We start from the raw sequence: 11,067 nt of genomic DNA, 5'->3' as shown, positions 1-11,067 counted from the left end.
ATAATGGTATCGCCCAAAATGTTGGTACTGTAAAGAGTCAACACTTGTATGACTGGTCCACCTCCTTGAAAGGTGAAGTAAAGCCTAACAGTGGGCAATAACAGGGCAGTAATGGCCTTACAGCTTAGTTGCCCTGCACTTTCTATGATCCCATGGTTCTATTAACACTGATGAAACTATAATTCCTACCTGTTCTTCCACAATCACATACAATGCAGGAGATGAGAACAAGCCCTCCATTTTAGCATTACTGACAGTGCCATTGTATCATCCAATTGTGTAATGTTCACATTGCCATCGTCAGTCACTGGTGACTTGCTGACATCAAGCATGTGTCATTTTCTTACAGTGGACCAAACACAAGTGGAACCTATGAAAATATAAAGGCAACAAACCTGTGGAAGCAGTGGAACAAATGCCTCAGATCCCCAAATGTCTGATAGACTTGCTGACACGTCACATAATCTAGAAAGTTCATATTAGTATGTGCACACCATGTGATGCAACCTGTAGTGGTGCAACCCGACTTACTTGTCCACTGGGAAGGAATGGTTAGAGAGAATATGCCACATTTTTACTGCAAGTGCTGATTATTTGTTTATTTTTTTAACTTATTTGATTTTATTTATTTTTGCCTGTTTATTTCCTTCCTTTTCATTGTGCAGGCTCAAGTCTACTGAGTTCTTTTTTAGCAGTTGAGGATCAAGACATTAGGACACCTACCTCAGGAGAGCTGACTACCTTTCAGAGTGGGTAAATGTTGTATATGCATTATATCAATCTGCAAGTGTTTGTAAAATAAATGAGCACTGAAGTGTTCTACATTTTGTCTTTTTTTTTATCTTGTACACATCCATCTGGTGATGCAGCAGAGGAGTGGAGGTAGACACCAGGCTCTGTGTTTGCTGATACATTTGGTGGTGGGAAACAAGTAGTTATCAGGTTTGCCTTTAAGCATGAATGTGTTGGTGGTCACCCTGCTGGATATGACTGAGAGGGCTAACAGCTGTTTTCATTGGCCACATCTCTGAAAAATGAAAGATCTTCTTCAGAATGTGGACTGCAGAGATCCCTTATGGTCACATGGAATTTGGTAATGAGGTTGTATGTGTTAGAGATTTGCTAGCAGCTGGACACCCACCTAGGCACCTTGGACCACTTAGTGGTATGACTTGTAGAAACATGTGACTGTCTGGCCCTTATCATCAGAACACCAGAAATACAGCCTGCCCCATAACATTAGCCATGGTGGTGAGTGATATCTGGAGAGGGCTGCCTTCTGGGCAGGGCTGGGCTGGCAGGCCTCCCATACTCTGCCCTATCCCTTATCCAGGTGATCCCCTACAAAACATGCTGGAGGGATAGGTTCCTGACCTAGAGACTCCCCAGACTCTGGAATAGACTGCCCATACATGTCAAGTAGAGGGCCTCTTTGGTCATCTTCAAAAGGAACCTTGATGATTGGATGGGAGATAGGAAATTCGCCCCGGGGATCACATCAGTCACCCTGCTAGACAGGGGTCCAGGGAAGTAAATATTGTGGGAAGAAATAGCCAGGGAATTGTTATGGCTAGGCTTGTATAGGCCCTAGGGCCAAGCCTAGTACCAACCTATGTACCTATGTTTCATTTTACAATACTTTGCTTGTAGTCTGGCACTGTTCATCACCAGTTTCCCACTCTCTGTAAGTCTGTGTAGTTCCACAGATGTTCCTGTTATATGTGCCCCTAACTCCATTAACTGCATAGGTCTGCATTTTATGTTTGTTTCTCTGGCCATAATACATTCTCTGCTCCTTCTCTCCATCATTCACATGGTCTTCATTACCTTGAACTCTTACCATTTCTCTTCATTTATATATAAGGGGTAGTTACCCCAACAAAATGGAAGAAAAAGCTATTTCCCCTTCTCCCTGCTATAATTTGTTTACCCTTGTATGTTTTCCTCTACTTTCTATTCCCCCTTCTCGACCTTTCCTAACTGTCTTTTTCCTCCTCATTCATTTGTCATCTATCTGAACTGTGCTGACTCTTGGCTGTACTTGTCTTCTTTGCTCTGCCCACAACACTGAAATGCTGTAAAGAGACACTTCATTCTGCATGTGACTGCATATTGCTTTGTGAATGCTCCCCCTGCTTTTCTTTTGACAATTTTCACATGTACAACAGCACAGCCCATCTGCAGTGGATCTCTGTCAGGAAAGCAGTGGCTCTATTTACTCTTTATCCCTTTTGTCAGGATACCATTGCTATGTTAAACATTTTATATAGATAACTAATATGAGGTCATATTGATATTGTGCAGTGGTATCCCGGGTATTCAGTAATGCACCAAGCAAATGTTTCTGAATTCCCAAATTATGATCTTAAATGAAAACCAGTAGGAAAAATGGTTGCTGAAATTTCAGAGTAAAATGGCCACTGCAGATCCTTGAGAATGAAATGAAACTGATAGTAGGTTTAAGCAGCAGAATGGTTGAATTAATATATTTAGCTATGTTTTGTAGCAAGCTTGTCTTATGATCTAAGAACTACAGACTCAAGAAAAGTGTTTCTTATGAAGAGTGATGCTCAGGTGAAATACATATACAGGAATGTTTCATGTTTCAGGAGTAGTATACGACGGAAGAATTCCAAAGAAGCTGAAAAGTAAGGTGTATAAAATTGTGATGCAACCAAATATTTCTGAATGGTACAGAAACCTGGACAGTGAAAAAAGAGTAGCTGAGGAAGCTGGACATGATGGAGGTGAACTGCCATACATGAATGACAAAATGGACATTGTTGTACAGAAAAAGAAGAAATTGTGACATCAGAGAAGCCAAAGTAGCTCTGATTATAGAGATGATCAAACAGAATAGACTGCTGTGGTTCAGGCATATATGCAGGAAAGAAGAAGATGGTTTGCAATGAAGATTTTGGAGAGACAGAAAAAGGGCAACATAAAATTAGGATGTCCACACAAGAACTGGATGAACTGAATAAGAAAAGACCTGGAACAGTAAGGCATGCTGGTTGAAGAAAGTAGGACAGTGGCACTGAATCAAGAGATGTGGCAATAGTGGAAGTAACACCACAACTCCAGTAAGAAAAATGAGGGTTGGTGATAGGAGTGTTTCTTGTGCTCAGCCCTTAGGAAATGTTACAAGAAACTGTGTAATGATCACTCAAATTGAGGAACTCGATATAATGTTCATAAATGTCGACAGTGATAGAAAACAGTCATTGAAATTCCAGTGTAAATTTGCCTCTTTACAGACCTAACATGGAAGCAAAGTTTATAGTAAACATATGTTATGGAAAGGTTCAGTTAAAGTATATGGATTGGTTGTCAGAGATGGATGCATTCCTTCATGGCATAATTGTTGAGAATACAGTATAACCAGGGACAATAACTAATCTGTAACTAGTTTAACACTTGCAAACTGGACTAAGAAAGCATTTGCAAGAAATTTGGAGGGAAATCATTATACAGCTAAGTTTCATTTCAACAAACAGTATATGAATTACTGGTTGTTAAACCATTATTACTGTGAAACTAAGCAATGTTCTGATTTGTAGGATTTAAGGAATGTGAAAATGATAACATCTGATAAAGTTTGCTACCTTTATTGATTTATCCATTGATGACTTTCTTAGTCCCACTAGGCTACTGACCTTTTTTCCGGGAAGACCAAAGGTGGTATTTCTACTACTAGGGGAAAATCTGGTCAGGGCATTGAGGAACGTCACCTATACTTTTGGATAGGTGCTTTCAGATCTTTTATATCCACCTGAACTACTACCAATTCAAGCAGATGGGACTTTGGTTTAATATCTCATCTGAAGGATGACACACTTAGAAGAGTAGCACTCCCCTAATGCTGCACTGCAGTGTCAACAATCCACTCACTTGTAGCAGGAATAGAACCCGCACTCTTATGGTCTTCAAACTTCCAAGGCAGTTACATATTGCACCACTGATACTGCGAAGAAGAGTTTTTTTGCATGAAAATAAATAACTGGAAGAAAAAGAAATAAGTCTCTGACATGAATAAAGTGATTAAGCATGATCAGGATGAATGGAAGTAATTTCTTTTCATACTGGTTATGTTTACTTTGCGAATTCCATGTGGGTCCTGTCTAGAAGGTGCATACTACAGAAAACAGAAATTAATATCCATTATATTAAATGATTGCCGGTGTGAGAGATCATGGATTATGTACATATCTGAATCTTATAACTCTATATTGCAGCTTTGCCAATCTACTTTAGAATTAGGAAAGCATTCTTCCCATTATAATGTAATTTGACTTCCATACTGTAAGCAGTATAAGTGGTTGATTATTTAATGATTCGATTTTATCATCCTGGTAGTAATTGCAGGTGTTTGAGAAAAAAACTAGCCAGAAATGCATGATTTTTTTGGAAAAGAAAGAAATTATGTGGCATATTAATTGAGTGATCATGGTTTGCTGTGGTTTGAAGAACGGATGCTTTCTAGGGGTGAAGGTCTTAGTGACTATAGAACGTGTATGAGGCCTTCTTATTGTCAAGTATGAAAAAAATGTAAAGATGAGATAAAAAATGTAAAGATGAGATATACTTCTTTCAAAGTTAACATTATCACTGGTATATGATTGAGTGACTAATATTAACAATAGTGGATATGGAAGTTATATTCGAATGAGGGAGTTAGTGAACATGGATGCAGGAAAATGGTGGAGGAGACTAAGTAGTTAGTTTGAGCATAAGTTGTCACTGTCAACAGGCCATGCATTGGATTTCCTGAAAGGTGACAGAGAGCATATATGAAAGGGGAAAGGAAGTACTAGTTTAAGGTCATGTGATGAATGATGTATAATAATAGTCAACAGGATTTTATTCCAGTTGAATTAGATGATACAACACACATATCTGGTTTCAGGGAGATTGTGAATGAATACAATTATTTAAGCATGGGGTGCTTACAACTAGGTCAAGAATGAAGGAAAATTATGTGAATAAGATAGGTGAGATGCGGAGCCAAGTTGAAGCCATGAGGTACCCTGCATGTCTTCTCATAGCTACTAGGGACGATAACTGAAAAAACTCTGGGTAATTGTCACACAAGAAGAAAGACACAAACAAGCTGTGTACTGTAGCTTTTAATCACAGTGGGATCTAAGCAGTTAAAACCTCATGCCCTAAGCCATGGTGAAGGAACCTGTAACAAACTCAAGGAAGACTTACATCAGTTCTAACAAATCATCCAATACCAGACAGACATTGCTAATGACATAGACCATACCAGTACTGTAGTTTGATCTAAAACTAGACTAACAAGGTTCCAGAATGACAACAATTCCTATCTACATTACTGTGGCTTCAGCTTGGCTCCACGTCTTTATACAGTATACACCCTACCACTTCAGGAATTCAACTAGGTTTATACAGTATACACAGTACCACTTCAGGAATTAATCTAGGTTTATACAGTATACACCCTACCACTTTGGGAATTCATCTAGGTTTATACAGTATACACAGTACCACTTCAGGAATTCATCTAGGTTTATACAGTATACACCCTACCACTTTGGGAATTCATCTAGGTTTATACAGTATACACAGTACCACTTCAGGAATTCATCTAGGTTTATACAGTATACACAGTACCACTTCAAGAATTCATCTAGGTTTATACTGTATACACCCTACCACATTGGGAATTCATCTAGGTTTATACAGTATACACCCTACCACTTCAGGAATTCATCTAGGTTTATACAGTATACACCCTACCACTTTGGGAATTCATCTAGGTTTATACAGTATACACAGTACCACTTCAGGAATTCATCTAGGTTTATACAGTATACACAGTACCACTTGAAGAATTCATCTAGGTTTATACTGTATACACCCTACCACTTTGGGAATTCATCTAGGTTTATACAGTATACACCCTACCACTTCAGGAATTCATCTAGGTTTATACAGTATACACCCTACCACTTTGGGAATTCATCTAGGTTTATACAGTATACACCCTACCACTTTGGGAATTCATCTAGGTTTATACAGTATACACCCTACCACTTTGGGAATTCATCTAGGTTAGAGATATTTGCCGTCAGTGCTATGCTGATTAACATACAACCATTTTCTTTGCTTTTCTAAAGATCTTATGCCAGGTGTTACTACTCTAAAAGATGGCTTGGATTTCATCTTTCTTATTAGATGGCACTAAGACAGTTGAAGTCAATCTAGCTAAGGCAAAGATGATGATGATTCTTGGCACCATTCATCTTTTTTTTTTTTTTATAATATACTTGCAAAAATCAACATAGTGTACAAAAAGTGACATCATTAATTCTGCTGTTTCTAAATATGTTTTTTTTTATATCTAAATGTGTTTAACCAAACCAGCACATTTGTATGTAACTTTGAAAACTACTAGAACTGTATATTGTATATATTGTATTGACATTTGCTATTAACTTATTTTTCTTGTACTGCACACTACTGTTCTATGTATTATGATTTTGTCTTGCATTGTATTGTACTGTTTTTATCTGTGGAGCATTTCTCCCTGGACCTCTGCTGAAAATGGGCAAATATCCCAGTAAAAAAATGTTAAAATAATAAATATATATTGCAGTTCACATTGTTATTGTGTAGAACATATCAATTATTTTATACTTCCATGCAGCCACATAAGTGTGTGTGTGTGTGTGTGTGTGTGTGTGTGTGTGTGTGTGTGTGTGTGTGTGGTAGTATATTTATTTAAGGTGAGTGTAAAGGACTTAAGGTACAGAGTAGCTCCTGCCTTCTCCAAAAGCACCGTGTTGCTGTTCCCCAGGTAGCTTATACGAGTAGTTTTCTTTTTTTTTTTGGCTCCTCTGCTGGACCTGTCTGATGGCTCCACTACCTTTACTCTGCTGGCCCATTCAATTCATCAGAAGAATGCCAGGCCTACCAGATCTATTCAAGAATCTTATGTCCCATTATCTCCTGCCTATGCTGTCCAGTGAACCCATTTAATCTAGGCACAGCTTACACACCAAATCGATCCCTACAATCAGAAGACAAAAGTCTCTTAGCTATCTCAAAACCCACAAAAAAAACAGGTCACTTTCTGTATTCATACTCTGTGTCTATACTTTGGACTTCACTTCCTCTAGCTAACAGGTCCATGTCTGACTTAACCCATTTCAAAGCATCTCAAAAATACATGGCTCTGCTCCTGCATAAAGCCTGCCTAATGCTCTGGTCTTCCTCATCTTCCACACTAGACTCATCATCCTCTTCTGTCACATTTCACTCCCTCACAGTCTTCTCTGTTTCTATACCATATCCTTAAGCTACTGCTCAGGCTGTATTGCTTCTATTCTTCTTAACTCACTCACTATCTCTGCATCACTAACTTTCTGGTTGCTGTTTTCCTAACTGAAACTAACATTCTATTTTTCATGTACTATAACAGTCAATGTCACACATTGCACTACCTACATACTATTTTTGGACACTATCTACACCATGTATGGTGAAAATGACTATTATTGTGTATAATGTTTTAACTCTATAGAATTGTCATGTGTAGTAATATATTGCGACATCTTGTAACATAGTTTGTTCTTTCAACTTACTTTTATATAGTATCTCTAATGTAATTTGTATTGTATTGGATTACACTGTATTTGTATTGCACTCTTTGTGGAGCTTTTCTCCCTGGGCCTCTGCTGAAAACGGGTTCTGTAGACCCAGTCAAACCACCCAGGTAAACAAATGTCAAATAAGTAAAATAAATACATTTACTCCCTTATGGTGAGATCTGGGTGGTAGGGAGTAGGATAGCTTTCAGGATTGAGAGAGTGGCCTACCCTCCCTCCTGGAGCTCTGCCTTCCATTCAGCATAAATTATGCAGTTGAGTTTCCCACATTTGCGGAAATCACATGGGTCAACCCCTCCGAAGTGCAATGGAGGAGCCTTGCCCTGGGAGAACCACCTTCTTGAAAAAAACAAAAAGATGTGCGAAATGACACTATAAGAGCTGGCAGCTTTAAAATACACAAGCGAATTTAATAAAAGTTAGCGCTTTCAGCGAAGTTAATACTCCGCCTTCTTCAGACAAACAAGAGGAATCCATCAAATGCGTGTTGAGATGGATTTCTTTGCAGAGATAGCAAAGGTACATCAAATATTTTATGTAGTATTGATTGAGTAAAAAGCTTTCATTATAGCACCTTTCAATATTTTTATATTTTGAAGTGCTTTGTAGAATCTGTCATTAGATACATCTTGGATTAGATTCTTATATTGGTTAGCGGAAGCACATGTATTAATAACTGGTATTTACTGTAATGCATGAATTTCACTTGACATAGTATAGATTAAGTTTCCTAGTATAAAAGTTAATATTTCTAATGATGAATTAACAGGTTTTTCTATATTGTGTATGTATATGTACATTTTTATATTTACAATTTTATATAATATTTTTTGCCAGTACAGAATTTAATTTAAATAATAAGGTAGGGGTACATATTTATTATAATTAATTATTTTCATTGGTTCGTGTGTATATTATGCGCTTCAATGGGAGCATGTAGCTGCAGGCAGGCTTTATTCATATTGCTGGGTTTTTACACTGGAATCTAACTCATTTACTCCTTTAAGGTTGCCATGGAGTAAGTTAGTCAAAATGCACTTTCAGTGGATTGGATATTGAATTAATTGAATTACTTGTATTTATTTATAAAATGTGAATGGTATGAATTCCTCTTGTTTGTCTGAAGAAGGCGGAGTATTAACTTCGCTGAAAGCGCTAACTTTTATTAAATTCGCTTGTGTATTTTAAAGCTGCCGGCTCTTATAGTGTCATTTCGCACATCTTTTTGTGTTTTTCGTCTTGTGGATTACTCGGTTTGTAGAACCACCTTCTTGATCGTGGTGTCTCACCTGCCAAGTTCGCTTCCATTCAACAGCTCCTTTGAGCTTCGCTAAATGCCACCTGTAGTGGGAAATGCCCCTCTGCATGCCACCTGCCCCAGCCTGTCCACTTGCATGAGGGTTGTGAGACCTTGGCAAGCCTATGTTCAGCAGTTGGAACCCATAGTGTTCTGTCTAGGTGCCACCCAAGCAGTCACCCTCGAAATCTCCATCTCCACTGACCACCCCCCCAGCTAGGGTTAAACAAAAAAACTTCTCCAAAGCTGATTACAACCTCCTGAGGGAAAGTCTAAAGAGCTTCACAGCCCCTTCCCCAACAGTAGGAACTAGCACTAATGTCCAAACCTACACCATAGTACTATATGACCATTTTTATAAATGCATGGATTCAGTAATACCTGACAGGACAAAATCCTCCTCCTCAAGGAAGAGTAAACCTGTCTGGTGGACATTGGCTATAAATAAACTCTACAAAAAAAGGAAAAAAAAATGCTGTCTAGGACCAAGAAGAAACAGGTGCCAACTTGGAAGCACTCTCTCCTTGGCCTAAACAGGCAAATAATGGTATTAGTGAAGGTCCTCCAAAGCTACCTTCGAGTCCAAATTGGCCACATCTACTAAAGACAATCATAAGACCTTCTTCACATACACCAGCAGTCTAAGGGGAAACACCCAAATCTCCTCAGAACTGATGGTCAAGGACACCACGTACACAAATGTCATGGATATAGCCAACCTGCTGGCAGACAGGATCTGTGAAAACTTCACCCTCTCCATGTCCCTCCATCAGTAATCCAGGATATCCCCAGCACCTGCCTCCCCACCCCTTATCTCTAGGGAACAAGTCATTACCACCCTCTCAAAGTCTAAAAACACAGCTTCCATGGCACTTGATAACATCCCAGGCTACATCCTGCATCAACTCAGGCATGAACTCTCAGCACCATTAGGCACCCTATTCAACCTAAACCTGAGCACTGGTTTTGTCACAGCCGAGTGGAGGATGGCCACCATAATCCCTCTCTGCACAAAGGTGGAGCATCCATTAATCCAGGCAATTATAGACCCATCAGCCTAACTACCCTGATTTTCAAGGCTATGGAATGCATTATCATGGACCACATTAACAAGGACATCAGCAACCTCCAAACCCTTGATCCCACATAGTTTGGTTTTGTCAATGGAAGATCATGCCTGTTAAATTTGGTAGACTTCTTTAAGTCAGTCACCAAAGTCATGGACGAGGGGAATACAATGCATGCCACCTCTCTTGACCTGGCTAAGACCTTCAACACTATTGGGCATAATAGATAAACTATCCCAGCTTGGCATAAATCCATATGTGACAAGATGGGTAACTAACTGGCTCACTGATAGAACTCACTCAGTCAAAATAGAAGAAGCTACCTCAAGTAGTAGACCCGCAAAGAGCGGCATACCCCAGGGATCAGTCTTGAGGCTCCTGCTGTTTGGGATATATTTCTCCAAGGTGCAAGCCAAAACCAGAGGTATATGACTGACCAGGTTTGCAGATGATTGCAAGCTGGGTGCTGTCATCAACTCCCATAGTGATGTAGACTTACTACAAGAGGGTTTCACCCAGACAAATGATAGGTGCCAGAAACATGGCATCCAACTAAATGCCAAAAAATGCATCATCATCCACTTTGGGAAGAGCGACATCTCCACAAATTATCACATTAATAACAACATCCTAAGCACACAAGCAGTTGTGAGAGACCTGTGCACTCAAGTTAACAGCAATCTAACTTTTGACCACCATGTTGCCTCCATTGTATGGAGAGCTTTCTACATGGCTCACATCATTAGTAAGGGTATTTCTTTCAGGAACAAGGAAGTCATAACTTCCCTGTATTCCTCCCTTATCAGGCCCATCATCGAGTATAACACTCCTTTTGGCATGTACCTCATGAAGCACATGCAGCAGCTGGAGAGACCACAGAGGTTCCTGACCAGCAGAATCCATGGCTTCAAAATTCTGTCCTACATGGATAGGCTAAAAGCTCTGTGCCTCTACTCCATCTCATACAGACTCCTCAGAGGTGATCTGTGTTTGGCATACAGAGCAATCTCTAACCCCATCTTGATGAAATTGCTGCACACCTGCAAGCCAAACTCCAGTCATGTGACCT

The 11,067-nt window shown here is 39.3% G+C and overlaps 1 pseudogene; it reads right to left on the bottom strand.

Moving 5' to 3' along the window:
• Positions 1-7,852: 7,852 nt before the first annotated feature.
• On the bottom strand, positions 7,853-7,984 carry LOC122793802 (annotated as a pseudogene).
• Positions 7,985-11,067: the final 3,083 nt, after the last annotated feature.

This window comes from Protopterus annectens, chromosome 2.part0, assembly GCF_019279795.1.
Source record: "Protopterus annectens isolate FY-2018-M chromosome 2.part0, PAN1.0, whole genome shotgun sequence".
Taxonomy (NCBI): domain Eukaryota; kingdom Metazoa; phylum Chordata; order Ceratodontiformes; family Protopteridae; genus Protopterus; species Protopterus annectens.
Note: the sequence above shows the minus strand (reverse complement) of the source record. Positions and strands in the feature narration are given on the sequence as shown.